General features: G+C 36.6%; 1 long non-coding RNA gene and 3 pseudogenes across 1 annotated transcript; 1 reads left to right on the top strand and 3 right to left on the bottom strand.

Moving 5' to 3' along the window:
- Positions 1–1,485: 1,485 nt before the first annotated feature.
- On the bottom strand, positions 1,486–3,555 carry LOC145572789 (L-type lectin-domain containing receptor kinase I.8 pseudogene; annotated as a pseudogene).
- Positions 3,556–5,167: 1,612 nt separating this feature from the next.
- Positions 5,168–9,584, top strand: LOC145570040 (uncharacterized). The gene is made up of 3 exons (XR_014096371.1): positions 5,168–5,181; positions 8,566–8,663; positions 9,375–9,584. It is a non-coding gene; the product is annotated as an uncharacterized LOC145570040 (long non-coding RNA).
- LOC145570038 (L-type lectin-domain containing receptor kinase IV.1 pseudogene) lies at positions 5,680–7,721 on the bottom strand (annotated as a pseudogene).
- Positions 9,585–11,909: 2,325 nt separating the features above from the next.
- Positions 11,910–14,058, bottom strand: LOC145571624 (L-type lectin-domain containing receptor kinase IV.1 pseudogene; annotated as a pseudogene).
- Positions 14,059–14,159: the final 101 nt, after the last annotated feature.

The raw sequence follows: 14,159 nt of genomic DNA, 5'->3' as shown, positions 1-14,159 counted from the left end.
ACTATGTATGTATGACATGTAACAAATGAAGAAATTATGCATCCGATGATTTAAAGACCATGCACAAGGATTGAATCATATCAGCTTTAGAAACAGAACAAGCTGATGCAGAGTTAGGTGTTGCTGGAAATGAAGTTGATGGTTTCACAAGACTCTATGTCAGATTTTTGTAGAGAATTGTTAGTGTCATCCAAAACTTGCAATACTTGCCTCAAAATGAGCTCCATTTCTTTAGAATCCTAGGATCTAAATTCTTAAGGATCGGAAGTCCAGAGCACTCAATCTGCCAAATATTTCTTCAGATTACTAGATTGGGCTTACACAACACTTCTCTCGCTGATTTTTATTTGGTATTTTTTTTCTTACTTATTTTTTTGATAAAATGATTTTATTAGGTGGTTTAGTTTATGTTCTGTCTTGATTTTAATGCCATATTAAGTATACTAACTCAGTAGTGTAATAATATGAAGTATTATGTCACAAGTGTCTGGTTGCTGTTGTCTGATTAAGTTTGTCGGTCAAAGCAGGGCATACGAGTGCAGTCTGTAATACGATGAAGGCTGAAGTTTATAACTATATCTGATGGATGGATGGATGGTACGTCATAAAAACTTATTTAAATGCCATATAAAAACCTTATCTTCACATTTTCTTTGAATAAGTATTAATCTTATTTCCCTTAATTACCAGTTATCATGACCAGGAACCAGAGAAAAGCTAGTGTGTGTTTCATTTAGTCGGAGTGCATGTTTAATAACCTGTGCCTAAATTGCCACGCTGATTACCACTGCTAAACTTAACTCGACTATTTTACCAATGCTGTTTCAGATAATTGGGCAGCCTAATGTCTTTGCATAATGCTGGTTACACAGTACAGGGTATGTCAAAACTTATCTAACTTCATTGTTTTGTGATCTTTATTGTGTGTTCACTTTTCTTTCTCTAGAGTTGTGCTAATATACCTATAAGCCTATGATAGCAATTAACTTGTGAATATGTAGTTATGTACTATACTGCAATCAGTCTATTCAAGATACCAAAATATGCTTGTTTCGCATTATATTTAAAATAATAAGCTTTTTTTCAAAGGTTTAGCCAAGTATACCAGGGTGTTATTGGAAAGAAACCCCATTAATAGGAGGTGGTATTGTGCCCAGTTATACTGGGGTTTTCTAACATCAAATAGCTTCTTTCCCTTCCGAGGGTCCTTGAGCAACAGAGCAAGTTATAGAGACTTAAAATTCTCAGGTATCGAGCACTCAAAAAAGTTTGTGTCATGCCTGCAGATAGTTTACTGATGTGAAAAAAAAGAAAAAAAAAAAAACAAAAAACTAGAACTCTGTATGCTCTGAAGGCTAGATAATGTAGGAAAGATTACCACTGAAATAATAGCTCATAATATATAAGACATGATCTAACTACACTTACACGTCAGATCTAAATACTGTGTTACAAGCACATTAATTTATGAAAAAGGTATAAATTCTAAGTACTCTAGCAGCACTCTCAAATCATTGCTTCAACGGCCATAATGGGGTAGTGAATTTGAGCTAGACATGACACCAAAAGAGACAATACCAGACGATGATGGCAATGGTAATTCTGATGAACCTGATGCTACCCAACCCTCTCCAAAGAAACTGTGGCTTTGAATATCATATTCAGATGGTATATCAGGCAAAGCTACACTCCCATCAAGAAATTGAACTACTTGCCTCATTTTAGGCCTTTCTTCTGGATTAGGATGCAAACACAGGAGACCTAACTTCAAGACCAGTTCTATTTCCTCTTCCGGATAGTCCCCCTTCAATTTGGGATCAGTAGTATTGAGAATTTCTCCCTTCTTCCAACAATCACAAACCCAATCACTGAGAAATTCCTCTACCTCATAGTCAAACTGCTTGCCAACTGGCCTCCTCCCACAACTCACCTCAAGCAAGAACATCCCATAAGCAAAAACATCGGTGTTTGTGGTAGGTTTTAGTGTTTTACTCACCTCTGGGGCCATGTAGCCGATGGTTCCCACAACATGAGTGGTCCGAGGATCAAGATTATGATCGTAAAGTCTTGCAAGACCAAAATCACCCAACCTTGCATTCATGTCAGCATCTAATAGGACATTACTTGCCTTCACATCACGGTGAAGGACTACTTGTTCCCACTCCTCATGTAGATATAAAAGGGCAGATGCCACCCCTTTAATGATCTTGAATCTTGAGGACCAACATAAATTTGATCTCTCAGCCTGGTTAAAGAGGAATTTATCAAGGCTTCCGTTAGGCATGTAATCATAGACCAAAAGAAGCTCCCCTTTTCTTCGGCAATAACCCAGGAGTTGTACCAAGTTTTGATGCCTTAACCTTTTCATACTAGAGATCTCCGCAACAAATTCTCTTATTCCTTGTTTTGAGTCATGGGAGACTCGTTTCACAGCCACTTGGTCACCTGTAGAAGACAACACACTTTGTAGACCTTCCCAAATCCTCCAACTCCAAGAAGCTCAGAGTTTCTAAACCCTCTAGTTGCTGCATAAAGATCCTTGTATGAAAATCTTTGTGGTGCATGCTCTTTTTCCCATGGTTCAAGAACCTCTTCGAACTTCTTCCTCCATGCAAACCAAACTGCTCCAGCAATCAATATCAACAATAGTAAAACCACACTCGGCAGGACTACAAAAATCAGCTGGCTTAAGCTTTGCTTTCGTTTGATTCGTGGAAGAAATGGAAGCTTGGAAGGGTCTAAATCTTGTGCTTTCCCACTTTGATTCCAGCTCCATCCTAGTATGTAGTGACTATTTGAAACCAGGCTGCTAGAAGAAGAGAAGCCAATATACATAGAATCAAGAAATATGGCGGAAAGATTGAAGCGCTTAGCTAAGAGATGTTTGCTAGGCTTCGGGTGACCAAGCAGAGCTAATGTTACATTAACGACCATATCTATCTGGTTATAGTCAATCCAAATTGTCATCGCTTTCCCACTATTTAGCCGTACAGATTTGTTCACCCCTTCTTTATCAGAATAGTATGATGCTGGAGCAGCATCCTTAGATATTAAGCTATTAATATCAATTCCTACATGGTTGTCATTGATATCATTAACATCAACATTTTTAAAAGTGTCTAACTCTATGGCAAATATATGGTTCAAAGATTGGTTAGTATAATTCTTGAAAGATAGGCTGGTGTTAGAAGCATCTAAGATTCCTAGGTATGGGGCTGGTTGAGAATGTCGGAAATCTGTGGTTGGACTTATAATAAAGGCGATTCCTTGTCCGGAATGATTTGATACACCAGGATACATTGCAAAAGCAAAAGTGGTGGAGAATGATATATGATTTGGTTTGAATTTCACTGGGTGTGGATAGAAAGCATGAGATACATTTTTGGCTGTATTCTTTGTCATTCGGAGAAGACCTTTAGGGAGAATAGTGGCAACACCATCAACATGAAGTTTGTTGGTAGATTCTTTGAAACCATTGTAGATGAACTGTGTTTCATTTTGTGCAAATGCATGTACAACTAGTAGAAATATAAGAGCAAATATAATCAATCTCATTTTTGCTAATTAATTGGGTGGCCTAGAGTGAGTTAGGATTCAGGAATAATAGCCAATAATGTTGAAGTTTGAAGTGTTATTTATCTTAGTTGAGTATTTATGGGGGGGGGGGGGGGGGGGGGGATTGTGTTAGGATTAATTATTTTAATGAAACCAAAAAGTGAAGCAAAATCATACAGCTCAAGTTTTAGCCAAAGAAAAATGAAAGCGATGTAGCTGTTGTCACAAAATAATAGGTTTCCTAGTGAAGTAATTGCCTAATTGGTCCATTAAACCACAACTAGTATTATGCTTTTTAACTACTACAAGCTATTGTTTCCATTTGAGAGCACCATATTGGACACGGTCAGCAGACAGAAATCTTTTGAAAATTTAGAGAGAAGGCAGGGGAAGGGGGACCATGAAAGAAGAAGAAAGGTTAGGTGCATATCGGAAATTGGACTCCCTTGATCCCAAGTCCAATAGCGAAGAGGGATGAGGGATCCACGGGGTAAGATATTCAAATCATAGATTTAAACGCAATATTTGTGAAGTTATAGTGACAACTAATTTTGGATAGAATGAGTCCAAATACTCCGTATAAGTGTTAGGATGGTTTGAGGCGGGAAATTACCTCCATATCAGATCAGAGCTGGAATTTTCACATTGCATATTTACATGTTACTGCTTTTAAGGCAAATTGTTATCACATTGCATGTTTACATGTTTTTTCATACGGGAGGAATGGTAATAAATTTTGTATGTCCAAGGTAATGAAGTTTCGCTTCATATTTTTCTGATGTGACCTTAATGTCCATTGCTTCTTTCAAAATACTTATCATCAGCCACAATATTTATCGTTGTTCCTTCAAATTATCAAACGCTTACAATGTTAAGATTTTCATTATGTAGGGTACTTGATCCTTTCTTTTGCTCTAACTACATGATTCGTAACTCATCAGTGTACTGTAACCCAAGTCTCGCGTTACTCTGGTGTCAAGGGACTGAAGTCTTTGAAAAAGTCACATTGATATCTTATTATATTGAAGTGAAGACCTGTATATTATTATATATATTGACTAGGAAGTATGAAATTATTCTGTACTACAATATTACATGATCTATTCAACCTGTAGTCTTTCATTGAATACCTTTATACCTATATTTTTCTTTTTAAAATCATCTAAATTTAGCTAGAATCTGGACAAAGATTTTGTTCGCTGTTTGTCTTCCATTCTTTTTTCGGAGTCATTGCATAAAAAAATGGAGCAGTCTTTCAGTCATGATTAAGATGGAACTTAAAAGATAAAAAGAAAAAAATATTGTATGTCTGAAATTGTCAATCTAGTAAGAAAAAAGAAAGAACCAAAGACCCACCAACATGTAGTCATGTACTCACATTTGTTGTTGATTAGTAGAGAGCAATTCTGATTGGATATTATAGTCATTATGTATATTATTTAAAAGTTTATTTCACCTGATTATTCAATGAATACATGTTTGTGCCTAAATTTTCAAACCAATGCCCATTTTTATGTATATTTTGACTCTTTATCATCTCTGTTACAGATGAGATGAGATTACTCACTGGAGTTATTGGGCAGCCTAGTGTCTTGGATTATGCGTGTTATATATATATCCTACAGGGTATGTCAAAACTTTTATCTTTATTCTTCTGTCGCTTTTTTGAAGCTGTTTCTTCATTATATTTTGATCAAATGCTCCATTTTTTTTTTACTGCATCTGATAGTTGTAGTTTGGTCTGGTTACAAAAATGGCTGTTTTTAAAGTTGATTATTTTGGAAGGAAAATAACACTTCATAATAGTTATGTCAATAATGAAAGTTATGAAACCCTTATTAGTTCAGCAAGCAATTGACCCTGTATGATTACAGATATAGAGCACAAGAAAGGTTTTCATGGAAAAAAAAATTGGAATTTTGTAGACTCAGAATAGTCAGAAGGCTGTTGAATGCAGGAAATTAAAGAAAATCTTATTGTGAAATAGCTCCTAATTAATAAGACATAATCTAGTATTTTACAAAGCACATCAGATCTATATAATGTGTTACAAGCACATGAGGTAGACTAACCGAATATCTGACAAAGTAATAAGTGGTGTAACAGCACTTTGATATTATTGATTCAACGACCATATTGGAGGACTGAATTTGTGCTAGACATAACACCAACAGAAACATTTCCTGACGATGATGATGGGAGTATGATGCTAATGAACCCGATACTACCCAACCCTCCCCAATGAAACTGCGGCTTTCAAAATCATATTCTGATGGTATATCAGGCAACGCTGCACTCCCATTCAGAAACTGAACTACCTGCCTCATTTTAGGCCTTTCTTCTGGATTAGGATGCAAACATAAAAGCCCTAACTTCAAGACCAGTTCTATTTCCTCTTCCTGATAGTCCCCCTCCATTTTGGGATCACTAGTCTTGAGAATCTCTCCCTTCTTCCAAAAATCATAAACCCAGTCACTGAGGAATTCCTCCACCTCGTTGTCAGACTGCTTGCCATTTGGCCTCCTCCTGCAACACACTTCAAGTAAGAACATTCCATAAGCAAAAACATCAGATTTGGTGGTAGGCTTTTGCGTTCTACTGACCTCTGGGGCAATGTAGCCGATGGTTCCCACAACATGTGTAGTCCGAGGATCAATGTTATGATCGTAAAGTCTAGCAAGACCAAAATCACCCAACCTTGCATTCATGTCGGCATCTAATAGGACATTACTTGCCTTCACATCACGGTGAAGGACAACTTGTTCCCATTCCTCATGCAGGTAAAAAAGGGCAGATGCCACCCCTTTAATGATCTTGAATCTTGAGGACCAACACAAACTTGATCCCTCAACCTGGTCAAAGAGGAGTTTATCAAGGCTGCCATTAGGCATGTAATCATAGACCAAAAGAAGCTCCCCTTTTCTTCGACAATAACCTAGGAGCTGTACCAAGTTCCTATGCCTTAACCTTCTCATACTAGAAATCTCAGCAACAAATTCTTTCATCCCTTGTTTCGAATCATGGGAGACTCGTTTCACAGGCACTTGATCACCTGTAGAAGACAATACGCCTTTGTAGACCTTCCCAAACCCTCCAACTCCAAGAAGCTCAGAGTTTCTAAAACCCCTTGTTGCTATGTACAGATCCTTGTATGAGAATCTATGCGGGGCATATTCTTTTTCCCATGGTTCAAGCAACTCTTCATACTTCTTCCTCCATACAAAAAAAACTGCTCCATAAATTAATAATAGCAGTAGTAAAACAACACTCAGCAGAACCACAAAAATGAGGTGGCTTAATCTTAGCTTTCGATGTTTGGTTCGTGGAAGTGTTGGAAGCTTGGAAGGGTCTAAATCTTGTGCTTTCCCACTTTGATTCCAGCTCCATCCTAGTATGTAGTGACTATTAGCAACCACGCCAGTAGAAGAAGAGAAGCCAACATACATAGATTCAAGGAGTATGGTGGAAAGATTGAAGTACTTAGACAAGAGATGCTTGCTGGGCTTAGGATGGCCAAGTGGAGCTAATGTTACATTAAAAATCATATCTACCTCATCATAGTCAATCCAAATTGTCATCGGTTTTTCACTAGTTAGCCGTAGAGTTTTGTTCACCCCTTCTTTATCAGAATAGTATGATGCTGGAGCAGCATCTTTTGATTTCAGGCTATTAATATCAATTCCAACATGGTTGGCATCGATATCATTAACTTCAACATTTTTAACAGTGTCTAACTCTACGGCAAATATATGGTTCAAAGATTGGTTGGTATTATCCTTGGAAGATAGGCTGCTTGTGGAAGCATTGAAGATTCCTAGGTATGTGGCTGGTTGAGCATGTCGGAAATCTGTGGTTGGACTAATAACAAAGGCAATTCCATGGCCAGAATGATTTACCACACGAGGATACATTGCAAATACGAAGGTGGTAGAGAAAGATATATGGTTTGGTTTGAAGATCACAGGATGTGGATAGAAAGCATGGGAAAGATTGTGGGCTGTATAGTTTGTCATTTGGAGAAGACCATTTGGGAGGATTGTCGCGAGTCCATCAACATGAACTTTATTGATAGATCCTTTGAAGCCATTGTAGATGAACTGAGTTCCATTTTGAGCAGATGCATGTAAAGCTAATAGAGATATAAGAACAAATATAATCATGCTCATTATAGTTTGGATTCAAGAACAATATCCAATAAGATTGAAATTCGGAAGTTTTAGCTTAGTAAAGTGTTTATGGGGGTATTATGTTAGGAATATAATTGATTTTGAGGAATGAAAAAATGAAGCAAAGTAATTGAGCTCAAGTGTAGCCAAAGAGATTTGAAAGCAATGTATCCTAGTACAATAGTAGGACCATTTAACTGCTATGATTATTATTTCCTGAGAGCGCCATATTGGACACGGTCAAGCAGATGGAAAGCTCTTGGGGAAAAAAAGGGAAATGGCAGGGGAAGGAGAACCATAAGAAGAAGAGGAAATGTTAGATGGGGTTCCCTCACTCTTTAGTCCAATAGAGAAAAAGGTGCTGAGAGGACGAGTGATCCACTTCTCAAGAGATGAGGAAATCATAGAAGTAACACAATTTTTTTTTTATATATAAAGTTATAGTATCATGTCTTTTTAATTATGACGAGTTGGGAGAATGTGATAACTAATTAATTTCGGATAGAAGGAGTTCAATATAGTGTTTGGATGGTTTGAGGTGGGAAATTTCTCCATCTCGAAGCTGGAATTATTTTTTACCTTACAATGTTCAACAGCGCAGTACAGCTGCGTGTTAGCACACTTTAGAATCTCTATAGTTGGGCACACATCCAATTAGTGGCACAAGGAAAATTTCACCCAAGCTATTAATAGATAGCTTATGGACTACCTGTATAGGGTGTGGCAATAGGTTGCTTTTAAGGCAAAGTTTTATCACATTGCATATTTACATGTTACTTCGTATTCAACACGATATATATGGATGATTTCTAACCCTTTTTTCTTTTCTTCTCCTGAGGGGTAGCCAGTTTTCTCTTGCATGCAATGCATCATTTGACATATTCCAATGTATCTCTCGGCTGCACGGAGGAATGGTAATGAATTATGTATGTCCAAGCTAAGGTAATATAGCTTCTTTCACTAGGTGTTTTATTTTATATGACCTTACTATTACTATGACAAGTTTAACTATTCAATTTATTCTAGAGTACTTTATCCTTATTCCTTTGCAATAATACAGTAACATGTTTTGTAACTCATTAGTGGATTATGAACCAAGTCTCACGTTACTCTGGTGCTAAGTGACTCAAGTCTTTGAAAAGTCGCATGGAGGTCCTATCATATTGATGAAGACCTTTATATGTATGGTTGGCAATAAGTATTTCTGTACTATATATGCTCTAGTCAGCATTTATTCTTCAACTTGAATAATTGATGTTTTTTACTATAAGATACAATTATGAAGATATAGATGTCACACTTGTCGTCTTTCATTGAATTACCTTTCTTCCTTCCTTTGTCTGTTCTGAATTTCTTAAATGCAGCCTAAAACATACACTACTAATTAGGAGCTAAAAACTGGGCAAAGATTTTCTTCCTTCTCCTTTCAAAGAAGAAAATGAGCAGTCTTTTAGTCATAACCAAAACGCGGAACTTAAAAGAAGAGGAAAACAATAAAAATGTATGTGTGAAAGTGTGAAACTGTTTAACCAGTAAAAAGCAATTATAGAACCAAAGAACAACTAAAATATACATATACTACTGGTTCATTATGTATGATTTAGCAATCATGCAAGGCGATTAAATCAGTACTAAATGCAGTTTTTTTGCCAGTCTTTGCAGGGTATTTGACTGTAATCGGTAATAAAGACGGGCAGATTAAACATTCTAAAATTTATAAGCATAGTCTCCAGACATTACCCAATCTTCACAAGTCTGATGAAAATTCTGTTGGGGAATTGGTTTACCACGTCACAAAAATGACACCAAATTAGGCAAATCAACACTTCGAGGCCTGAACGAGATTAGTTTCCCAAAGTAATATTTCGACCCTGAATTTACACACCGAGTATCACGAAATTACTAGGAGATACAACAAAGACAATCATAACAGTATGTAGTATATTTGTGATCTAATGTAACCAAACTTATAATAATTATGACGATGATAATTAAACTTGCAAATTGGTTTCAAGAAAGAAAAAGAAAACTTGCTTTTTTCTTCTTAAAAAACCTTCTAACAACCTATGTTCATTGAACATAATTATATTAAAGCAAAAGGCAACCAACCGACATGAAGAAACCTCCAACAATATCGAAGGAAAAAACCGTCAAACACCAAACAGCCCATACACTGGGTGAAGATTTCTGACGGCTCTCGCGCCCGGTCGGGCGAGCACCACCCAGACCGGGCGGCAGACCGGGCAGCAAGAGGACAGCAACTTTGGCTTCTCTAAATCGAGATTTGAGCTTCTCTTTACCGAGAATCCCTTATCCTTTCTTCAATGGGTTATTTGCTTTAATAATCTTGATTAATTAATTCACAAAACCATTGCCTAAGTAAATTAATTAATTAACATAAATTTAGTCTACTATTCTCTAAATTATTCAACAAATTCTGATATCTTGTCACCCACCAACTATCATCTTATATGCCAAAATTACAGTCACCAACATCAGGAAATTGTTAGAGGTATTTCACACCTTTTTTCAGCTGATCATTCATTAAGCTCATGTTTATGCCTAAACTGTCGCAACAATGCCCATTTCTAAGTTTATATTGACTCTTTAAGAGGTAAGCATAAGAGAAGGAATTCACTTTTTGATTTTTTCACCTTTTAAAGAATTCTTACTTTTTTTTTTCACCTTTGAGGACTTGTGATTAACTTTCCGGCAACTTAACTCAACCTTAACTCACCGGAGCAAATTATTTTATATATATATATATGAAAAAAAAAAAATCCTAAGTCCTTACTAAATTCTTTAATTGTATACATCTAAAGAAAAAAAGAAAAAAAACCTTAGGTCCTTCCCAAATTCTTTATATCAATTCTTTATACATTATGAAGTGCATATCATAATTAATTCATTATCATGCATAAATGATGGTCCCTTAATCAGAATTATTTCTTTCTCATTCTCAGATAGTTGCTCCACCGTAACCACGTCGGTGGACTTGCTGATCGACGTTCTAAGCTAGTCAGTTCGAACCGAGTGATATATATATATCATCACGAAACCCCCACCTTTCTCAATTTGTTTGGCGTATGAATGAAAGAAACCCTAAAACCCCAACTTGTTTCCTCTAATTTTCTCTAGCTCTCCCCTTGTTTGTATGACGGAAAAGCCACAACAACCACTATCCTCGTGAATGTTGATGGACTTAAAAAATTATTGTGTGTTCGATTATAATGTCGAGCTGCTGCAATTTTTTGGTTGATTGGTTTTTTATGGTGTAATATTTGATAAGGTTGATGATATTTGATTATTTTGGGGTTTACGTGGTTTTAGATTTAATGAAAGTTTTATTTACTAATTTTGTTTCTTATTATTTGCAATAAAAGGATTACTATTTGTGAAATATATATAAAAAAAAATCCATTTGTTATAAATAATAAGAAACCAAAATAGTATTTTTATTTTTGGACAAAGAGACTTGATGAAAGTTTGGTAATTTGTGGCATCTGCTTCAATAATTATCCGAGTTAGTGTTGGAATTTGGTCTTCAATAGAAAATGTTACAATGGAGGAAGAGAAATTGTTAACATTTAAATTTTAAACTAAAGTCCTTAAAGTGAAGAATAAAAAAGGTTAGAGGTCCTTAAAGGTGAATAATATGAAATGTTAGGTTCTAGAGTTTTGTTTACTTACTTATTAGTGATGTTTTAATGTTTAACCCATCTTAAGTTATAACTACATTTTGGCTGGAAATCAAAACTTAGGTCCTCAAAGGTGAAAAAAAAAAGTGAGAGGTTCTTAAAGGTGAAAAAATAAAAAAAGTGAAGTGCTTTCATTATAGTTAACTCGACTCTTTAAACTTTACTGTTATAGATAAATGGGCTGCCAAGTGTCTTGAATTGTGCAGTTAATCGGACTAAATCCTACAGCGTATGACAATACTTATCCAACTTTATTTTTGTTTCAGCTTTACCAATGAAATTTCCTCATTATATATATGCATACTTAACTAAGTGCTCTGTTATTTACTGCATCTGATGCCTCTGGAGTTTCAGTGCTGATAAATTTTCATGTTGCTCTTGCAATTTGTAGTTAAGTAATTTAGAGTTTTTTAGATTTAGAAGATTGTCGAATGCAGGAAAGAATACGAAATACTTGAGAATCTTTATGACAAAGTCTGACGTTTTACATTGCACATCAGATAATCTACATACTCTGTTACAAGCACATGAGGTAGAATATCACAATAACAGCACCCTGAAATTAGTGATTGATTCAGCGGCCATATTGGAGGACTGAATTTGTGCTAGGCATAACACTAGAAGAAACAGTTCCTGACGATGATGGGAATGATGATGCTAATGAACCTGATGCTACCCAACCCTCCCCAATGAAACTGCAGCCTTCAATATCATATTCAGATGGTATATCAGGCAAAGTTGCACCCCCATTCAGAAACTGAACTACTTGCCTCATATCAGGCCTTTCTTCTGGCTTAGGATGCAAACACAGAAGGCCTAACTTTAAGACCAGTTTTATTTCCTCTTCATGATAGTCCCCTTTCATTTCGGGATCAGTAGTCTTGAGAATCTCTCCCTTTTTCCAACAATCACAAACCCAGTCACTGAGGAATTCCTCTACCTCATTGTCAGACTGCTTGCTATTTGGCCTCCTCCCGCAACACACCTCAAGCAAGAACATTCCATAAGAAAAAACATCGGTGTTGGTGGTAGGTTTCTGTGTTTTACTCACCTCTGGGGCAATGTAGCCAATGGTTCCCACAACATGGGTGGTCCGAGGATCAATGTTATGATCGTAAAGTCTAGCAAGACCAAAATCACCCAACCTTGCATTCATGTCAGCATCTAATAAGACATTACTTGCCTTCACATCACGGTGAAGGACAACTTGTTCCCATTCCTCATGCAGATATAAAAGGGCAGATGCCACACCTTTAATGATCTTGAATCTTGAGGACCAACACAAACTTGATCTCTCAACTTGGTCAAAGAGGAATTTATCAAGGCTTCCGTTAGGCATGTAATCATAGATCAAAAGAAGCTCCCCTTTTCTTCGGCAATAACCTAGGAGTTGTACCAAGTTTCTATGCCTTAGCCTTCTCATACTAGAGATCTCCGCAACAAATTCTTTCATTCCTTGTTTTGATTCATGGGAGACTCGTTTCACAGCCACCTGATCACCTGTAGTAGGCAATACACCTTTGTAGACCTTCCCAAATCCTCCCACTCCAAGAAGCTCAGAGTTTCTAAAACCCTTTGTTGCTGCATAAAGATCCTTGTATGAGAATCTATGCGGGGCAAATTCTTTTTCCCATGGTTCAAGTAACTCTTCATACTTCTTCCTCCATACAAACCAAACTGCTCCAGCAATCAATAACAACAATAGTAAAATCACACTCAGCAGAACCACAAAAATCAGCTGGCTTAAACTTAGCTTTAGTTTTCGATGCTTGATTTGTGAAAGTGAAGGAAGCTCGGAAGGGTCTAAATCTTGTGCTTTACCACTTTGATTCCAGCTCCATCCTAGTATGTAGTGACTATTCGCGGATAGGCTGGTAGAAGAAGAGAAGCCAACGTACATAGAATCAAGGAATACGGTAGATAGATTGAAGCGCTTAGCTAAGAGATGCTTGCTAGGCTTAGAATGACCAAGTGGAGCTAATGTAACCTTAATAATCATATCTACCTCATCATAGTCGATCCAAATTGTCATTGGTTTTCCATCATTTAGCCGTAACGATTTGTTCACCCCTTCTTTGTCAGAATAGTATGATGCTGGAGCAGCATCTTTAGACTTCAGGCTATTTATATCAATTCCTACATGGTTGTCATTGATATCATTAAACTTAACATTTCTGAAAGTGTCTAGCTCTATGGCGAATATATGGTTCAAAGATTGGTTGGTAAAATCCTTGGAAGATTGGCTGGTTGTAGAAGCATTGAAGATTCCTAGATATGGGGCTGGTTTAGCATGTCTGAAATCTGTGGTTGGACTTATAACAAAGGCGATTCCATGGCCACCATGATTTACTATAAGAGGATACATTGCGAAAACAAAAGTGGTGGAGAATGATGTATGATTTCGTTTGAAGATCACAGGGTGTGGATAGAAAGCATGGGAAATATTGTGGGCTGTATAGCTTGTCATTCGAAGAAGACCATTACGGAGAATAGTCGCGACACCATCAACATGAAGTTTATTGGTAGATCCTTTGAAACCATTGTAGATAAACTGTGTTTCATTTTGAGCAAATGCATGTACAAATAATAGAAATACAAGAGCAATTATAAAGCTCATTATTGCTATTTGGGTAGCCTGAAATTAGTCTGGAATCAGGAACAATAGCCAATAAAATTGAAATTTTGTAGTGTTAGCTTACTAATTTATATATGGGGCTACTATGTTGGACAATAATTGATT

Source organism: Chenopodium album, chromosome 12, assembly GCF_948465745.1.
Source record: "Chenopodium album chromosome 12, dcCheAlbu1.1, whole genome shotgun sequence".
In the NCBI taxonomy this organism is placed as follows: Eukaryota; Viridiplantae; Streptophyta; class Magnoliopsida; order Caryophyllales; family Amaranthaceae; genus Chenopodium; species Chenopodium album.
This window is presented reverse-complemented; position numbering and strand designations above follow the sequence as displayed.